Here is an 18,807-nt window from a genome sequence, read left to right on the forward strand (position 1 = left end):
CGCCGCGGTCAGAATGCCCTTGGGAGCACCGCCAGCCTGTTGGCGGTGCTCCCGTGGTCGGTGACCCTGGCGGTCACCGGCCGCCAGGGTCAGAATGACCCCCTGAGTGTGTCACAAATTGCCGATTTTAAAGCAATTGGAGACTGACATTTATGCAGAGATTACATAATTTTATGTATTACATTCCTATTAAATGGCACTGGTGCCTGTTTTTTAATTGGTGGTTTATTTCTTTGCGCAAACCCAGTGCATACTACAGAGGAGATCACAAATACTTCTGTTGCCTTCTCTGTTATACCAATACCACAATAAGAGTGCCAGGCAAGGTCTGTAATCTGAGAGGATTAAGTTTGATAATTCAGCCCTATGAATGGTCATTATTGCAGCATTCTTTTAAGGCACCATGAGGAGATTTGATGCATGTTGTTGGATGTGAAAGTCAGTACATTCTTCAACTGACAATAACATAGATGTGGTGAAAGAAATGTTCACCATCATTCAGTGTTGTTTCTATGCATAGCTGTTCATGTAAGCATCTATTAGTAGTTGGGTTTGAATATTAGCCACTTAGATATATGTTATGTTGAATTGTATATATAATATGATATTTTTTCTATCGTTTGTCTTCCAGTTATTCCAATATTTCAGGCATGGCTCCCTGAAATGTCCCCTAATGATTACCTTTAGTATTTAAAGGTATGGTGTATGCATCTGGCAAGGGTACCACATTTCGAACTATATATTGTAAAGGGTGCAACCCTATCAGTTGTCTGACAGATATGTACATGTGAATATAATAATGACAGAATTAGTATAGAGAAATGGAATTAACAGTCAGATTTGGGGATTTGTTGTAATGTAAAGTCTTTCGAGTTCTTGAGGAACCACTAAGGGCCAGATGTAGGTAGGTTTCATATTGCGACTTGCAATTTGAGAGTCATAGCGACTCGCAAATTGCAACTCGCAATATGAAATGCAGAAAGGTGTCTCAGACACCTTCAGCGACTCACTATGGGGTCGCAAAGACCCACCTCATGAATATTTATGAGGTGGGTCGCAGTTTGCGACCCCATAGCGAGTCTAGGCACTCACAGGGATGGTGGCCGGCTGGAGACAGCAGACCACCATGTCTGTGACTGCTTTTAAATAAAGCAGTTTTTTTTTCTTCTTTTTCCAGCCCGTTTTCCTTAAAGGAAAACGAGCTGCAAAAAGAAAAAATACCGAAACCATTTAGTTTCGTTTTTTTCAGAGTAGGCAGTGGTCCATAGGACCACTGCCTGCTCTGAAAAAATATTTGTTTTGGCATTCACAAAGGGGAAGGGGTCCCATGGGGACCCCTTCCCTTTTGCGAATGAGTTACCATCCACTTCAAGTGGATGGTAACTGAGAGTTGGTTTGCCACCACTTTCGCGGTCCCAAAGCAACTCTGCATCGGGATGCAGTCGCAAATAGGAAGGGAACACACCTTCCTATTTGCGAGTCAGAATCTGCATCGCGGAAGGCCTTTTGCGCCTCGCAAACGGCGTTTTACGCCGTTTGCGAGGCGCAAAAGGCTTCCTACATCTGGCCCTAAATCCCTAGAATGCACAGCATTAGTGTCTGACACTATATTATAGCTATGATAGATTACATTTCAAGACTGGATCCCCTTCTCTAGTTAACTTTAATTCTGGGAATTTCTCATTACCAAATAACACCTGATCAGGCAATAAGGGTGCTATGCACAAAGCCATCTGTGTGTACAAGTTTAACTTGCACATAGAAATAATTGCTTTTGCGGCTGCAAGGAATTTACAAATTATGACCTTTAAATGGTAAACCCCTTTGTTCAAGCATAATATTTCCCAGCAATGGTGTGATAGTATGCTGGTATAAATCCCATGCAGGATGCATGAATTGGGAGTTTCAATATAAGTTATTTCCTTCCAAATTTGTAAAAATCCACATACATTTAAGTTTGTTGGCATTTCCAACTGATCTAACACTCCCTTCAAACAATGTATATGGTCATAGATTTACACCTATTAAGAGCAAGATTACATGCATTCCATGGCTTGAATGGAAAGGGGACACTGACAAAATTCATAGTGGTCTATGGAAAGGGCTTTCTTCATTGAAAAAAATACTTACCATTTGGAGAAAATAAACAAAAACAATATGTGCCTTTGTACACGTGTACACTCATTTCAATTTACATAATTGCAAAGGTGTTACTTGTACAGAATTTGAAGGCTAATTTTGAAATTTGTTTGAGATTTTATAGTGTATTAAGGTACACCCATCTCATTCTTGCTAAGCAATTAAGGTATTCAATTACTGCAACCAGGATCTTGCAATCTAAAATCCTTGAAAACTTGAAGAGTGTTTTTTCTACATATGCCTCACATTCTGGAACTCATCACTATGGGCCTGATTACAACACAGGTGGTTTTTTGAGTCTCCAGGGTCACAGTGGCAGTCTCACTGCCACCAAAGTGGTGGTCCGACCGCTTTGGCCATGGTCTAACTGCCATATTATGACTGTGGCGGCTGTGCTGCGGTCGGACCACCAGTACCTCCAGTTCTCCTCCACAGGAGGGACTGGCGGTCCTAGCCGTTCTAATCTGGGGATTATGACCCCTCTCTCCACCAGTGTTTACATGGCAGTACCACCGCCATGTAAAACGTTGTGGGGACTGGATGCAGGGGGCCCAAGGAGGACCCTGCACTGCCCATGCACTTGGAAGTGGCAGTTCAGGCCCACCTGGCCAGCCATGTCACGATGTTCACCGTCTGCTTTGCAGACAGTGAACATCACAACAGGTGCTGGTGCACCCTACGCACTACTGCATTGCCACTGGCTCTATTATGAGCTGGTGTCAATGTTGTAGGCCGTTCCCCTCTGGGCCAGCGGGTGGAAACACTGTTTCTGCCTGCTGACCCAGCGGGGAACTCTTAATGGGAAGGTGGCCACACTGGTGGCAACCTGACTGTCTGGACTTTGCAGAGGGTGTAAACTGTCCTTTGAAGTCATAATGATCCGCTATGTGCTGAGAAGTATTCAAAGCATGCAATTGTGATTTCAAGCATTTATATCCAGAGAGTTTTCCATTTAATAAGTCTTGAACTAGAATCAAAGCATTACCAACTATTTAAAGGGATTTCTGAATTATTATTTCTTGCCATACATAAATCCATAATATTTCAAATTAACAAACAGGATCCTTAAAGCACAATGGTGGTCATTACAACCCTGGCATTTGGTATTAAAGCGGCAGTAAGACCGCCAACAGGCCAGTGGTTAAAAATTTGCAATTACGACCGTGGCGGAAACTGCCAACAAAGACAGCCACTTTAACACTCCGACCACCACGGCGGTACAAACAAACAGCTTTGTGGTCACCGCCAACAGACAGGCGGAAGACAAAGTAACGCCCACAGTATCACAACCTACCAACCCGCCACCTTTTCCAGGGCGGATTCACCGCGGATAAAAACACGGCGGAAACAGGATTTCGAAGGGAAATGCTCACCTCTACACACCCCACGAGGAACCAGGACACCATGGAGCCAGAACTCCAAATTCTCCCTGCGATAGTCTTCCTGCTCCTCTACCAGGAGCACGACTGCTGGTGGCGAAGACCACGGTGAGTACAGCACCTACGACACAGGGGAGGGAAAAAAACAGGGACACACACACGCAACACCCCCACCCCCACCCTCACCCACTACAACACACACACTAATACATATTAATAAATGATAGTTACACCCCCCAAACCCCCTGGAAGAATGCAAAGACAAAAGAAAATGAGTGTAACCATTGTAATATATTAAAATCAAGTACGCAAAAATATATAAATACACCATAAACAAAATATACACCAAGCATAGTAGTCCAGGTAGTGCTCCAATTAAGTCCGTGGAACACTGGGCCCACACGGTATGGGTGAGGCCCACACAAGATCCCCGACCATGACAGAGAGAACACTGCAGGGGCATCAGAGAGCAAGAAAACAGGCACCTCAGAGGGAGGGAAAGGGGGGGCACCTCAGCCGGTTGAGTGCACAACGCCAAATCCACGAGGGGGCCCCATGCCCACTGTTCAATCCTGGGGAGTGCAAAGCCACAGTCTCTCAAGTCTCTACAGTGGGTGGGTTGGCCACTGTTCCATCCTGGGGAGTGCAAAGCCACAGTCTCTCAAGTCTCTACAGTGTGTGGGTTGCCCACTGTTCAATCCTGGGGAGTGCAAAGCCACAGTCTCTCACGTCTATACAGTGGGTGGGTTGCCCACTGTTCAATCCTGGGGAGTGCAAAGCCACAGTCTCTCAAGTCTCACAAGTGGGTGAGTTGCCCACTGCTTTATCCTGGGGAGTGCAAAGCCACAGTCTCCCAAGTGGATAACAGTCTCCACTGGTTCTGGAGGGGGCATTGTGCCCAGAGTGCTTCATCCTGCTAAGGACAGAGGTAGTGGATGTCTTTCTCCACTGGTTCTGGAGGGGGCATTGTGCCCAGAGTGCTTCATCCTGCCAAGGACTGAGGTAGTGGATGTATCTCTCCATTGGTTCTGGAGGGGGCATTGTGCCCAGAGTGCTTCAACCTGCTCGTGATGGACTCAGTAGTGTCAGTGCCCTTGGCGCTCATGGGCCAGTGGTGCTTGAGGCAGCGGTGCCCTGTTCAGCGGTGCTTGGAGCGGCGGTGCCCTGTTCAGCAGTGCTTGGAGCGGCGGTGCCCTGTTCAGCGGTGCTTGGAGTGGCAGTGCCCTGTTCAGCGGTGCGTGGAGCGGCGGTGCCCTGTTCAGCGGTGCTTGGAGCAGCGGTGCCCTGTTCAGCAGTGCTTGGAGCGGCGGTGCCCTGTTTAGCAGTGCTTGGAGCGCCGGGCTCCTTTGCAGTGACTCAGCTGCTGGCGGTCCTCTCTGTCCCAGCGGGGCTTGAGCTGGCAGTCCTCTCTGTCCCAGCGGAGCTTGTGCTGGCGGTCCTCTCTGGCCCAGCGGGGCTTGTGCTGGCGGTCCTCTCTAGCCCAGCGGGGCTTGCGCTGGCGGTCCTCTCTGTCCCAGTGGGGCTTGTGCTGGCGGTCCTCTCTGGCCCAGCGGGTGTTTGGCAGACCAGTACATCTCCCATGTGAATGCCAAGTTCCCTGGCTCAGTGCATGACGCCTTCATCCTGCGGAATAGCAGCATCCCTTATGTGATGGGTCAACTCCAGAGGCACCGTGTGTGGCTATTAGGTGAGCACCTGGAAGCAAGACAGTGGGAATGGTTGTCTGGGTCTGGGGATATCCCTACAGGTTAGTGTGTGTCTAACAGTTGTCCCTCGCCATTTGCAGGTGACTCTGGTTACCCCAACCTGTCATGGCTACTGACCCCAGTGAGGAATCCCAGGACAAGGGCACAGGAACGCTACAATGAGGCACATGGGCGTACACAGCGGATAATCGAGGGGACCTTCGGCCTCCTGAAGGCCAGGTTCAGGTGCCGCCATATGACAGGTGGATCCCTATTCTACTCACCAAAGAAGGTGTGCCAGATCATCGTGGCCTGCTGTATGCTTCACAACTTAGATTTGCGGCAACAGGTGCCTTTTCTGCAGGACGATGGTCCAGATGGCGGTGTTGTTGCAGCTGTGAAGCCTGTGGACAGTGAAGACAAGGAAGCAGAAGAAGAAGACATGGACAACAGGGACTCAGTGATCCAGCAATATTTCCAGTGAGACACAGGTAAGAATACAAACCTGCCTACTACATGTACTTTAAAACTACTACCTCTTTACTGTTTGTCGTTTTCACCCAGTGTATGGTCACTGAGTTGTCACTTTCCCTTACGATTTCACAGATGTGTGTCCCACAGTGTGACTTCTGCTTTGATTCATCATGGACTACAGCTGTGTGACATAGGTATGTTGACATCACAAATGAAAGAGCTTTTTGCCACAGTAATTGCTAATACACTATTCCGACTCCAGATTGTTTTGTGCTTTAAGGGTGTTTATTTTTGTGCTCAATATTGGAGGGGGTAGCAAAATGGTGAGGGGGGATGGCGAAGGAATGCCCATGGCAGACTCCAGTCTATTAGTCTCACAGGTGCATTGCCCAAATGGGCATAGGAAGTGGAGCTGGGGCAGTTTGAGAATGGGCAGGGTGACAAAGTGGGACAGAAGGATGACATTCAGGGTGGTCTCATTTCTTGGCAGGGGTCTTGGCATCGTTCTCTGTCTTTGTCCTGGATCTCAGGGACCGTTTGCAAGGTGGTTCTCCCTCTGCAGGGGGTGGGGTGCTGGTATGGTGGTCCTGTGGCGGTGCCTCCTGTCCACTAGCGCCGGCGGAGGTGGTGGGCAGTTCATCGTCCAGGCTAGTGTCAGGGGCCCCTTGTAGTGCCACAGTGTCCCTCCTGGTGTTTAGTACTTCCTTCTGCACCCCTACGATGGTGCCCAGGGTGGAATTGAGGGCTCTGAGTTCCTCCCTGAAGCCCAAATACTGTTCCTCCTGCAGGCGCTGGGTCTCCTGAAACTTGGCCAGTACCGTTGCCATCGTCTCCTGGGAGTGGTGGTAGGCTCCCATGATGTTGGAGAGGGCCTCGTGCAGAGTGGGTTCCCTTGGCCTGTCCTCCCCCTGTCCCACAGCAGCTCTCCCAGTTCCCCTGTGTTCCTGGGCCTCCTTCCCCTGGACCGTATGCCCACTCCCACTGCCCCCAGGTCCCTGTTGTTGTTGGGGTGGTGGGTTAGCCTGGGTTCCCTGTAGTGGTGGGCACACTGCTGATTGACGTGTCCTGGGGACAGAGGTATGGGTCCGCTGGGTGGGTGCTGTGCTGGTGTTTCCAGAGGGGGGAAGCTCTGTAGTGGCCTGTGACTGTGTGATGGGAACCGACTGTCCCGAGGTCCCCGATGGGCCGGGCTGGTCATCTAGATCCAGTTGGACAGAGCTGCTGTCATCACTGTGGGCCTCTTCTGTTGGTGGTGTGGACATGTGTGGACCCTCCTGTCCGGTGATGTTGGGTAGGGGTCCTGCAGAGGTATAAAAGGATGTTTATTACATCTGTGTGTGCCATGGTGTGCAATGGGTGGTTGACCGTGTACCCCAGTGCTTGCATTCCTGTGTGGGACCTTGTGTGATGATGTTTTAGGGGGGTATGGGTATGTGCAGTGGACATGCTTTAGTGATGTCTGTCCATGCTTTGTTGTTGCATGCAGGGCTTGGTGTTGGGATGGGTGGTTTGTGATGTTGGGACATTTGTGAGGAGTTTGAGTGATGGGGGTGAGGGTGGGGGTATGTGATGGCATGCAGGTAGGGTGGGGGATGTAATAGTTAAGATTTGACTTACCAGAGTCCATTCCTCCAGCTACTCCTGCGAGGCCCTCAGGATGCAGAATCGCCAAGACCTGCTCCTCCCATGTTGTTAGTTGTAGGGGAGGAGGTGGGGGTCCGCCGCCAGCCCGCTGAATCGCAAGGTGGTGTCTTGAGACCACGGAACGCACCTTCCCCAGTAGGTCGTTCCACCTCTTCCTGATGTCATCCCAATTTCTTGGGCGTTGTCCCACTGCGTTGACCCTGTGCACTATTCTTCACCATAGCTCCATCTTCCTTGCAATGGAGGTGTGCTGCACCTGTGATCCGAATAACTGTGGCTCTACCCATACGATTTCCTCCACCATGACCCTGAGCACCTCCTCCGAGAACCTGGGGTGTCTTTGCCATGCCATGGGGTAGTGTGGGTGATGTGTGGGCTGGTGTGTGGGGTGATAAGTGTGCTGATATGTAGTGGTGTGTTGTATGAGGTGCATGGAAGTTATGTGGGTGATGGTGTTGTATGCCTGTGGATGCTAGTATTGTTGATGGTGTTGTCTCTCTCTGGCCTTCTCTCGGTAATTGTGGTCGTAGGGGTTTGTGGGTGATGTGGGTGTGTGTTTTCTATTGTATTGGGTGTGTGGGAGTGATGTGTGTATGTGTATCAGGTGTGTATTTCGAATTGTCCAATGTGGCTGTGTTTTGTTATAGTGTGTGTATTTTGAGCGCAGCGGTGTGTACCGCCAAGGGAATACTGCAGTCGAAAGACCGCCGCGTGGATTCATGGGTCGTGATAGTGTGGGCATATTTCTGTTGACGTGACGGTGGAGGTTTTGTTTTCGCCAGTTTATCACTGACCTTTGGTGTGGCGGACTTGTGTGGGTGTCTGAATATTGGCGGATTCCGTGCTGTGGGTCACAATAGCTGTGGCGGAATTCCGCGGCCGCTGCGGTGTGTTGGCGGTCTTCTGCATGGCAGTAAGTGGCTTTTACGGCCAATGTTGTAATGACCGTCAATATGTTTATAATGGTTACATTGTGACTGTTGTTTTCAAACTACTGATATTTCAAGAAGGGTAATTACCGTAAGCAGCAAGGTTGCAAACTACTGATTTATGTTGTATGTTTGCGTTCACAGAGTTACGAACCAGAAATTTTTATTACACCTATCTATAATTGAAAATATTAATACATTTAAATGAAGCTATTGTTATGGTAGAAACACTCCAAAGAGAGGCTAAAATATACTCAGGGTCATATTTATCAATATATTGCATTGCACTTGCATCACTCATGGTGTTGCAAGGGCAACACAATACTTAAGTCAGATGTACCAAGCAACTTAAGGCTACCTTGATTAGTCCTGTGTTGCTTGGTAAATCTGGAGTAGAGTAGGCAGCTCAAGTCCCTGTCTTGCGTTACTCTGCCCTGCTGAGGCATTCCATGGGTGGAGCACGGGTATTTTGACACATCCTCATATGGATTTTGGTGCAATCCCAGATTTACCAAGATTGATAATCCTGGGAATGCATCAAAATTCCACATCTTCCCAGGCAAGGTACACCAAGCCTCTAATGATTGTTTTTGAGCAGGAAGTTGCAAAATCATCCTGGCTGCAAAGCAGGTACGCTTGTATCATGGAGCAAGGGTGCTTGCAATGGAGTTATGTAGCATATTGAGCATCAGCAAAGGGGGAGAGTGGGAATTTATCATCTATTGATAAATATTGCATATTCCTGCCCTCTATCTTTCATGTAGTGCAGAACAGCAAGTTGTCTGAGCCTTTGTACATTAAGTTATATAATAAATATTTTGACTGCAGATGTTACAGTGACATTAGCAATGACTTTATCAAAGATGGCATGGCTGCTGTAATTTGTAGGGTAATCAGAAGTGCATGGCTAAGGCACAAGTTATAGTTACCTTAAGGTGCAAGTTATAGTTACTTGGAATAACTTTAATTATAACTGCTGAATTTCTCTGCAGAACCTAACCATAATGTCCCTGTAACCTTTAAGGTTTCTTAAATTTTTATTTCTAACTATAAAGTCCATGTAAGCTTTGTTTTTTTCAGTGAATTTCTATGTTTTTCAATATAAAGACATTTTAATTACTATATGTCAATCCAAGCACCACCACTTACGGCCTTGGCCATCATCACCAAAGTGCATAGTGGGGGTTGGCTATAGGGCCTGGTCTGTAGCCAGGTGTTTTGCTTTCACTTATCTTATGACTGAGCTGACAAAACTTCTCTGGAATGCACTTCTAAGTTTAAAGAAGACATTTATTAATACTTCACCATGAGGTTCCTGAGAGACGAGATTAGTAGGTTGGAAGCACACGTTTAAAAGTAGTCACAGCAATGAAAGGAAAATATATCAAAGTACTTCTTAATTGCAATGTACACAGCAAATATATGTGATTATATTATAGCATAACTTCAAAGCAAAGAATAAAAGTCAAAATTTATCACCGTAGGGCTTATCACTCCTCTTCATCTTTCTTATGCCTGCAAGTTGATGACTCCTGTTCAACTGCGAGAAAGAGATTTTCCACCTATATGGGAGGTCAGGCAGCTGACGTCCGCTCCTGACTGAAGTCTTGGAAAATTCCCCCGATGCTGCCCCAGTGACACCCCTTAAAATGAAAAAGCCTGCTAAGAGGCCCTTTCCTCTAATAGCCAAAACATGCTGGCTACTGTACATCAGAATGAAAAAAGAACAAGCTTTGGAGAGTGGCCAAGTCTCCAAAGCTCGCTCGTTCCCAGGGCTGAGCAGAGGGAAAAACACAAAATATACACTCTCTTATCACGCTAGGGCTCGGTGAGAATTCGAAATACAAAAAACACAGCTTCGTCTACCATGTGGAAAAACACAGCTCATCTGCAATGTCTCAACTGCAATGTCGAACTCCACGATGAAGCCCATAGGCAGCTAAACTGAATACAAAATGTAATGTCTAATGCCACATTAAAGCCAATAGGCAGCTAAACTGAATACAGAATGTAATGTCTAATGCAATGTTAAAGCCAATATGCAGCTAAACTGAATGCAACATGTAATGCGCTACTGGTGAACATTGAACAACTAATATGTGCAGTGGTGAACACAAAGTCAGTGGTCAAACACAATTAATGGCATAACACCAGGCCCAGCAGCCATGCCACTATCACCACCCAACCCTATGCTGCGCATGTCCTTTAGCAGTGCTAGGTAGGGGTTGACCACTGGGTCTGGCCTGCATCCAGGCCCTGCGGCCAACCCCTATAACCACCCAACCCCTCACCACTGCTATGGCTAGGCCTTAGGGATAGCCCCCTTTAATCACCCAGAGAGCTTTTCTAAACTTTGATAAATTAAATAGTTAGAATTATATAATTTAGGACAAATTGAAAAGAAAAATGTAATTGTCATTTAAAAAGAGTGAGATCATTTTTCAGTATATAACGTAAACATTTGAATTTGAGAAAAAATTAAATTAGACCAATGACCAGAGACACACTAAGACTGGAAACCTCGCCCTTCAGTGTGAAGGTCAGAGATCTTAAACACTAGTCTATGGATGATGCCTTAGTGTACAGCTTGTAGACATAACTTTGACATTCAAGCCAAAGATTTTGTTGGTGAAAAGACTTAAATATTACATCACTAGCAGTGTTTATCAGCCAAAACACTAGTAAATAGAAACACTGCATGAGATACCAGGGCTTGAACCTTCATCCTACTGTGTGACCAATAGCTTTACCAGTAGACCAGAAGTGACTTTTTTTTAAGACCTAACTATAAGGTTTGAGCCAAACATCTTGCTGGTGTGACACTTTGAAGTTATTGTATGAAGAAACCATTACAATAACAATCTCTCTTTCATTCTCTTCCATCCCAGTATGTGATGGAAGAGAGAGAGTGAGAGGACCGAGGGGGAGCCTCAAGGCCCCCATGTTCCTAGCAAATTCCCTTCATCCAGAATGAGCTGACATTGCTCCCGCAATGCAGGAAAACATGCAGGGATATATATATCAAGTTACAATGCAGTCAAGACACAACTACTCTGAAGATAAAGAAATGGAGAAACAACTTGAGGTGGTCATAAAGAGCTTTTACCTTTTTTCCAAAGAGGATACCCTCCATCATATATTGAAAATGGAGCTACGAGACCCAAACCCAAGTCACTCCCACAGACACTGACTAAGAACAGAAATACTGTTAATGGAAAGCAGAACAACACAACTCATCTCATCCTGACTTACACATTGGAGAGCCAAGCTACAGTGTACATGTTTAGGAACATGGAATCTTCTCACGAGTGATGAAGACATCTCTGAACTTATAGGGCCACGGCCTTAGGTAACTCACAAGAAAGCTAGATGATTAATGGATGGCTGGTGAGAAGCTATTTCACCTTTGGGAAACAGTAACTTGACTAGAATCCAGTGCCAAAAGCGTTTAAAGATGCAACAATTGCAATGCATGCAAAGTTGGCAAAAACACCAAGTCATTTTGTGATTTCAAAAGTAGAGTCATCAATATTGAACAGAGATTTACATGCAGCACACAATTTGTGGTGTATATTACTATTAAGCATGAATGTGGCTTGATATATGTTGGGAGCACCCATATCAGCGCAGTTCACACCAAGACATGAGTTATGCAATGGCCAAACATTATCGTGGAGCCCATGTGAATGATTGGAGAGCGATGACTTTCTATGGCATCGCAGATGTCCCCAAAGAGGAAAGAGTGGAGCACCAAACACTCAAATGTTTCTGCTTGGAGTAAAAGTATATCATAAAGCTAGGTACCATGCTTCCTCATGCATATTTTAAAGGACTGTATTTGCTTCATGGGCTTGCATGACTATAGGGTTTCACTAGTCGGAGGAATTTATGATCCTGTCTGAATATACTACTTTTAAATCCCTTCATCATTTACCAACTCTGAGGTGCCAATGCTTCTGCTTAAATAGATTATTTTCAAAGTATCTTCGTGTACCAAAGTTGATTGATAATAGGCACTCAGCCTGATATGCTGTGTTAGATATTCATGCATGGCATCGTCACACAGCATATGCATTATACTAGTGTAGTACTAATTTGACATTGGGCACTTAGTCCCAAAGATTGCTATATCTGGTTGCATTATTATTATTATTATTATTATTATTATTATTATTATTATTATTATTATTATTATTATCTTTATATGATAATAATTACAATCACAGTCGGTACAAATAAGTTCATTGATAGTTGCAGCCACAAGCACATGAAACCTGAATGTCTTATTTTCATTAATGATCACCACATAATTTGTCATTAATTTGTGTTTTTAATGTATGGACTACAATTCCCAGAATGCTTCATTACAGGCAGGACTGACCAAACATACACAAATTGAAATAAATGTAGGACTCGTTAACTGTGATTCAATCTGAGAAGAAAAGCACTGGTGTTTGCAGATACATTTTGTTTGAATAATACGATCCTGAGATCCCGGAGTGCAGTGGTGCCTTCTGTTGTTTGGAATATATATATATATATATATATATATATATATATATATATGTATATATATGTATATGTATATATGCATTTATATGCTAGACAGAATTACACCAGATGTGGCAGAAAGGTAGCTCTTGATCGAGAAAGATTGTTTTTTTGGTTATTTGTTGTAAATCTGTTCAATAGTTATTGAAATATTAAAAGAAAAACAAATTTGTATATCTTGAGGTGTGAAGGCTTTGCGAGTCCTCCCGATCTCATGCAGTAATCTGATTGACTGCCAGTACTTCAACCTGGAAGTGTTGGCAGCCATTTTGAGACTTGGTTTAAGTCAAGTAAAAAAAAAAACATGAAAAAATAATGAAAATATATATATAAATACACACACACATATTTTCACTGAAAAAATAGAGGTTACAGGGTATAGTTAGGAAATAGATTTAAAAACACTAAAAATACACTTAAAAAATCAAAGGTTACAGGCACATTATAGTGAGACTCACATTTTAAACATACAAAACCATAGAAATTAATCTATTATTGTTAGAGTTATCTCAAGAAACTATAACTCTTGACCTACGGTAACTCTAAGTCGTTCTCTTGCCATGCACTGATAATTTCCCCAAATATTACAGCACTCATGATAACTTCTATAACATCATTACAAATATAAATGAAACATTAGCAGTCAAATTATTGCAGAAAAGGTTGTGCATGGCAGGGGCGCAAATTTTGGCTACCCTTGTCCCGGAAGTATAGTTACTTGAAATAACTATAACTATAACAATGGGGGTGCGTGGTGCAAGGTTGGATGGTTTTTAAGAGCTTGGAAGCAGGGCCCTGCGGCCTACACCTGCCACCATCGGAAGGCTGCAGTTTGTGCAGGGTTAATTGATTATAAAGTGTTGTGCACAGGGCCTGGCAGCAGATTAGTCCCTGCAGCCAATCCCAGCTGTGCATGGCCAAAGGCTTTTCTTGGTGTGGGATTGGGTGATTATAAGGGCTTGGTCACATATATATGAAGACAAACACATATCCACTCAGATGACATACATTGCAAATACGATCCCTAATCAGTAGCTCTGACAGAGCAGTAGTTTAATCCCTTTGTATGTATCTTACTCACGCCAACCTTTTTTTACACACTTACGCAGATTAGATGACATCACCTAGGATGTCGTTTAAGATGTCATCAGTGATGTCACTGACCATGTCATGTGTAATGCAATATGTGAGGTCATAAGCAGTGGATTGCAGGGGCATAAGTTAAAGTCCATGGTTTTGTGTGAGTAAATTCAGTACCTAGATATAACTTCCCTGTAACCTTATTTTTTTTCTGTGAATTTGTAAGTGTTTTTTTATTCTATTTCCTGACTATAAAATCTATGTAACCATTGTTTTAAACTTTTTAAAATAAGTTTTCCTAACTATAATATCCCTGTAATCTTTGTTTTTTTCATTCTATTTCCTAACCTTAATGTCAATGTAGCATTTCGGCCCTCATTACAACCCTAGTGCTCGGTGATAAAGTGGCGGTAATACCGCCAAGAGGCTGGTGGTAATTACTGCCAAGTTATGACCATGGAGGTGATATCTCCAATAGACAGCCAATGTACCACACTGACCGCCAAGGCGGAAATAACAGTCACTACGGCGGTAGCCGCCCACAGCCAGGCGGAAGACAAAGTACCGCCCACCATATTTTGACACATGATTCCTCCACCTTTTCCGGGGTGGTACCAACATCATCAGAAGCCTGACAGAAACACATCACAGAAGAGAAAGGACTCACCATTGGATACACAGGGAAAAGCCAACCCTGCCATGAAACCCAAACTGCAAGTCTTTCCGATGATCTTCTATGTTATGCTCCTCCTGGAACACCAACACCGGCGAAGATGACAATGGAGAGTACAGCCGCCCAGAACACAAGGGAGGATCAGAGGAAAAAGAGAGTGACACACACACGCACCACACACACCTGACATTCACACGTCATACACACAACCATATGCATTACAATAACAATTTGAACACGAAAATCTGCAAAATAAAGCAAGGACAACAGGAAATGACGAAAATTATAGTAATCAGTCCAACAATAAAATCTAAAATCCAATTTGGCCATGAACCAGATCTGTACACTTGTATAAAAAAGGGACACTGCCCAGTTCATAGTTCAATGGGCCCACTTGGCCACAGGGCACAGTCCAAGGACCTACTCGAATCCTGCCCAATCCGGATAGAACACTGCAGGGACATCAGTTGTCAAATAGCAGGCCCCTCAGGGGGAGGGGGGTCACCTCAGCCGGATGCGGGAACAAGCCCACAGGTTCTGGAGGGGGCTACATGCCCTTTAGCTCTTTGTCCTGGGGAGAGCAAGGCCACAGTCTCTCAAGTGGGTGTCTTTCCCACTTGTTCTGGAGGGGGCAACATGCCCTTTTGCTCTTTGTCCTGGGGAGTGCAAGGCCACAGTCTCTCAAGTGGGTGTCTTTCCCATTGGTTCTGGTGGGAGCAGGCCGCAATGTAGCCCTTGAAGGCTGGGCTATATGCCATTCGCCGGCAGTGATGGCTGCACTGTGGTGGTGGATGTGGGAGGCTCCTGCTCAGCCCCTGCACCCTCTGATGGTTGCACTGTGGTGGTGGTGGTTGGGGGAGGCTCTTGCTCAGCCCCTGCACTCTGTGATGGATGCACAACCACAGCTGGCGGTGGGGGTGTTTGGCAGGCAGCTGCTGCTGGTGTAGATTGCCTCCTCTCCTCCTGCTCATGGGTTGGGGATCCCTTACCTTCCTGGCACTAGTGGATGGGCTCTTTCCCCCTCTGCCTGTTGGTGCAGGCCCTTCCCCTTCTTTGCAGATGGTGCAGGATCCTTCCCCTTCTTTCCAGCTGGTGCAGGCTGCTTCCCCTTCTTTGAAGCTGGTGAAGGCTCTTCCCCTTCTTTGCAGCTGGTGCAGGCTCCTTCCCCTTCTTTGCAGCTGGTGCTGGCTCCTTCCCCTTCTTTGCAGCTGGTGCAGGCTCCTTCCCCTTCTTTGCAGCTGGTGCAGGCTCCTTCCCTTCAGTATTCTTGGCCTGGAATCCTTAACACCACGGGTTGGTGGTGATACCACTGGGCCCGTGGACTGTTTGGCTGAGATGCTGGGCTGGGTCCTTGCTACCCTGCCCATCCATGCAGTACGGGGGGAAGGGTGGGGAAAAGGTCAATCATGGAAAGGAAAAGCTTTTTAGGGATGTTGGGCTGGGAAGAGAGAGGAGTAATGGGAGTGGAGGATGAGGAAGTGTTTGTTGGAGGTGTTTGCTGGATTTGGGTGCAGGTGCATGGGCTGTATGCTGTTGTGAGGTGGATGGCTGTTGGGTGTCTGAGTGCTTGCGTTTGTGTACTTTAGGAGGGGGGACAGACATGGTGGGAGAGGACACAGGGGACACTTGCATGGCTGTTGTGGAGGTGTCTGCCAGTAAGTGTGTGTTCTGCTTGGTGTGGTGATGATGCTGGTAGTGGATATTGATCTAGTGCATGCAGGTACGATTGTAAAGGCAACTGGGTGGGAGGTAGAGGAGGAGAAGGAGGGGGAGACAATGGAAATAGTGGATGTTGTTGTGTCTGCAACTGAATGCTGTTTGTGTGAGTGCCTGTGGGATGAAGTGTGCTTATGTTTGCCTGTGACACTCTTGGGTGTTTTTTTGTGTGCCTGCTCGTCTGCCTGTGTGCTTGGGATGGGTTGGGGTTGAGGAGAATGGGACTGGGAAGTGGAAGTTGGAGGGGGGACGGTTGAAACAGGGACAATGGCTGCCATCAGGGAGGAGGCCAGAGCCTGAATCGATATCTGTTGGGCCACCAATCCACCGTGAATGCCCTCCAGGTAGGCATTTCATTGCTGCATCTGGGATGCCAGCCCAAGGATGGCATTCACTATGGTTGACTGTTCAACATACATGGATCCCAGGAGGTCAATAGCCTCCTCACTCAGGGCAGCAGGACTCACTGGGGCAGGGCCTGAGGTGTCTGGGGCGAAGGTGATGCCCACCCTCCTGGGTGAGCGGGCATGGCCAACCCAGTGAGGGGCTACTGGGAGGGTAGTGCTGGTACAGGGGGTGGTGGCTGTACCTGTAGCTGGGGTGGTCACAGAGATGTCCACCACCACCAGGGAGCTCCCATCGGAGGAGGTATCAGAGTCTTTGTTGTCCCCTCCAGTCTCTGCCATGGTGTTCCCCTCACCCTCCGTCCCACTGGTGCCCTCAGCGTCAGTGGACTCTGCCTCCTGGGTCCTGTGGGATGCAGCTCCCTCTGCCACCAGTGCCTCTGCTCCTCCGCCACTTGATGCTAATGCATATAAGGACAGGATGACAAAACAAGAAAGGGGGGAGAAAGAAAAAGGATATACAGTGTCAATGACTGCACCAACACCAAAGTTGGCGTACACAGCACCCTCACACACAGGGAACAGGCCTACGCACTATGCATGGCACTACCAGTGAAATGGCTAGTCACCTAGCAATATTGAGGGGCACACACCAACAACTGCAGCACACCTGGAACCTATGCAGCCCTGCCGAGGAGTGAATACTAACAAGCTAGGTAAGCAGCATTTCCCATTCAAACCCTAAGCCACCAGAGGACCTACACTGCTATGTCTGACCTGGCTTAGGGGCACCCAAGGACACACAACCACCATTCAGATACCACCCCACCAGCCGTAAATTGTAATGATAACCACTTTACTCACCCCCTTGTAGCTGCTGTGATGCCCTCAAGCACCCATCCAGCTCAGGGTAGGCCACTGCCAGTATGCAGGCCATCAGGGGGTCAGGGTCCGACAGGCACCCCTTCCTCGTTGGGAGGCCATCCCCAGCTGGGCTTCCACGGTCTTTCGTGCCCAGCATCTCAGGTCCTCCCACATCAGATGGTGTGCTTGGTGGACCAGTACATCTCCCACATCAATGCTAAGTATCCAGGGACACAAGGGGGGCAATTAGGAGAGTCTCATTTCCTGGCTGTGTTCTTGGCAAATGTCTCTGGCTTCTGTCTGGTTTGCAGGGAATGTTTGTGAGGTGGTTCACCTCCTGCAGGGGGAGGGGTGCTGGTGGTCTGTTGGTCCTGTGGCAGGGCCTGGTGGCCACTAGCGGCAGCAGAAGTAGAGGGATGTTCAGATGACTGGCTAGTGGAAGGGGCCCGCTGGTGTGACCCTTCCTCCCTCATGATGTTGGCCATGTCTGCCAGCACCCTTGCTATGGAGACCAGGGTGATGTTAATCATGCAAGTCCTCTCTGATCCCCTGATACTGTCCCTCCTGCAGCCGCCTGTTCTCCTGCATGTTGCCTAGGATCTGGCCCATCATGTCCTGGGAATGTTGATAGGCTCCCAGGATCTCAGAGAGTGACTCCTGGAAAGTAGGTTCCCTGGCCCTGTCCTCCCCCTGGTGAACAGCAGTCCTCCCAGTGTCCCTGTTGGCCTGTACCTCTGTCCCCTGAACGGTGTGCCCACTGCCACTGACCCGAGGTCCCTGAGTGTCTTGTATACGAGGTGTGGCCTGGGGTCCACGTACAGGTGGGTACACTGCTGATTGACATGTCCTGGGGACAGAGGTATGGGTAGTGGGTGCTGTGGTGTTGGTTCCTGATGGGGGAGGCTCTGTGGTGATCTGTGACTGAGCTTGGTGACCGACTGTCCAGTGGTCTCTGATGGCCAGGTAGATCATCCAGATCCTGAAGTCCAGAGTTACTGTCATCACTGTGGGCCTCTTATGTTGGGGGACTGGATAGTGGAGGCACCTCCTCTCCAGTGACATTGGATGGGGTACCTGTGGGGATGTAAATGATGTATTATGTTTCAGGTGTCTAACATGTGTACTTCTGTAGCTTCCCCTCTATGGTTGTTGTTCCCCTGCCAGCTTTTGCTTGTGTATGTTGGTGTATAGTGGTTATGATAGTTTTCCTATTCTGTGCATGCTTTGGTGATGAGTGTCCATGCAGGGCTGGGAGGGGTGTCCATCATTGGTACAACACGCAGGGCTTGGCATTGGGATTAGTGTGATGTGATGGTGGAGTGTATGGGA

This window comes from Pleurodeles waltl, chromosome 8 (assembly GCF_031143425.1).
Source record: "Pleurodeles waltl isolate 20211129_DDA chromosome 8, aPleWal1.hap1.20221129, whole genome shotgun sequence".
Lineage (NCBI taxonomy): Eukaryota > Metazoa > Chordata > Amphibia > Caudata > Salamandridae > Pleurodeles > Pleurodeles waltl.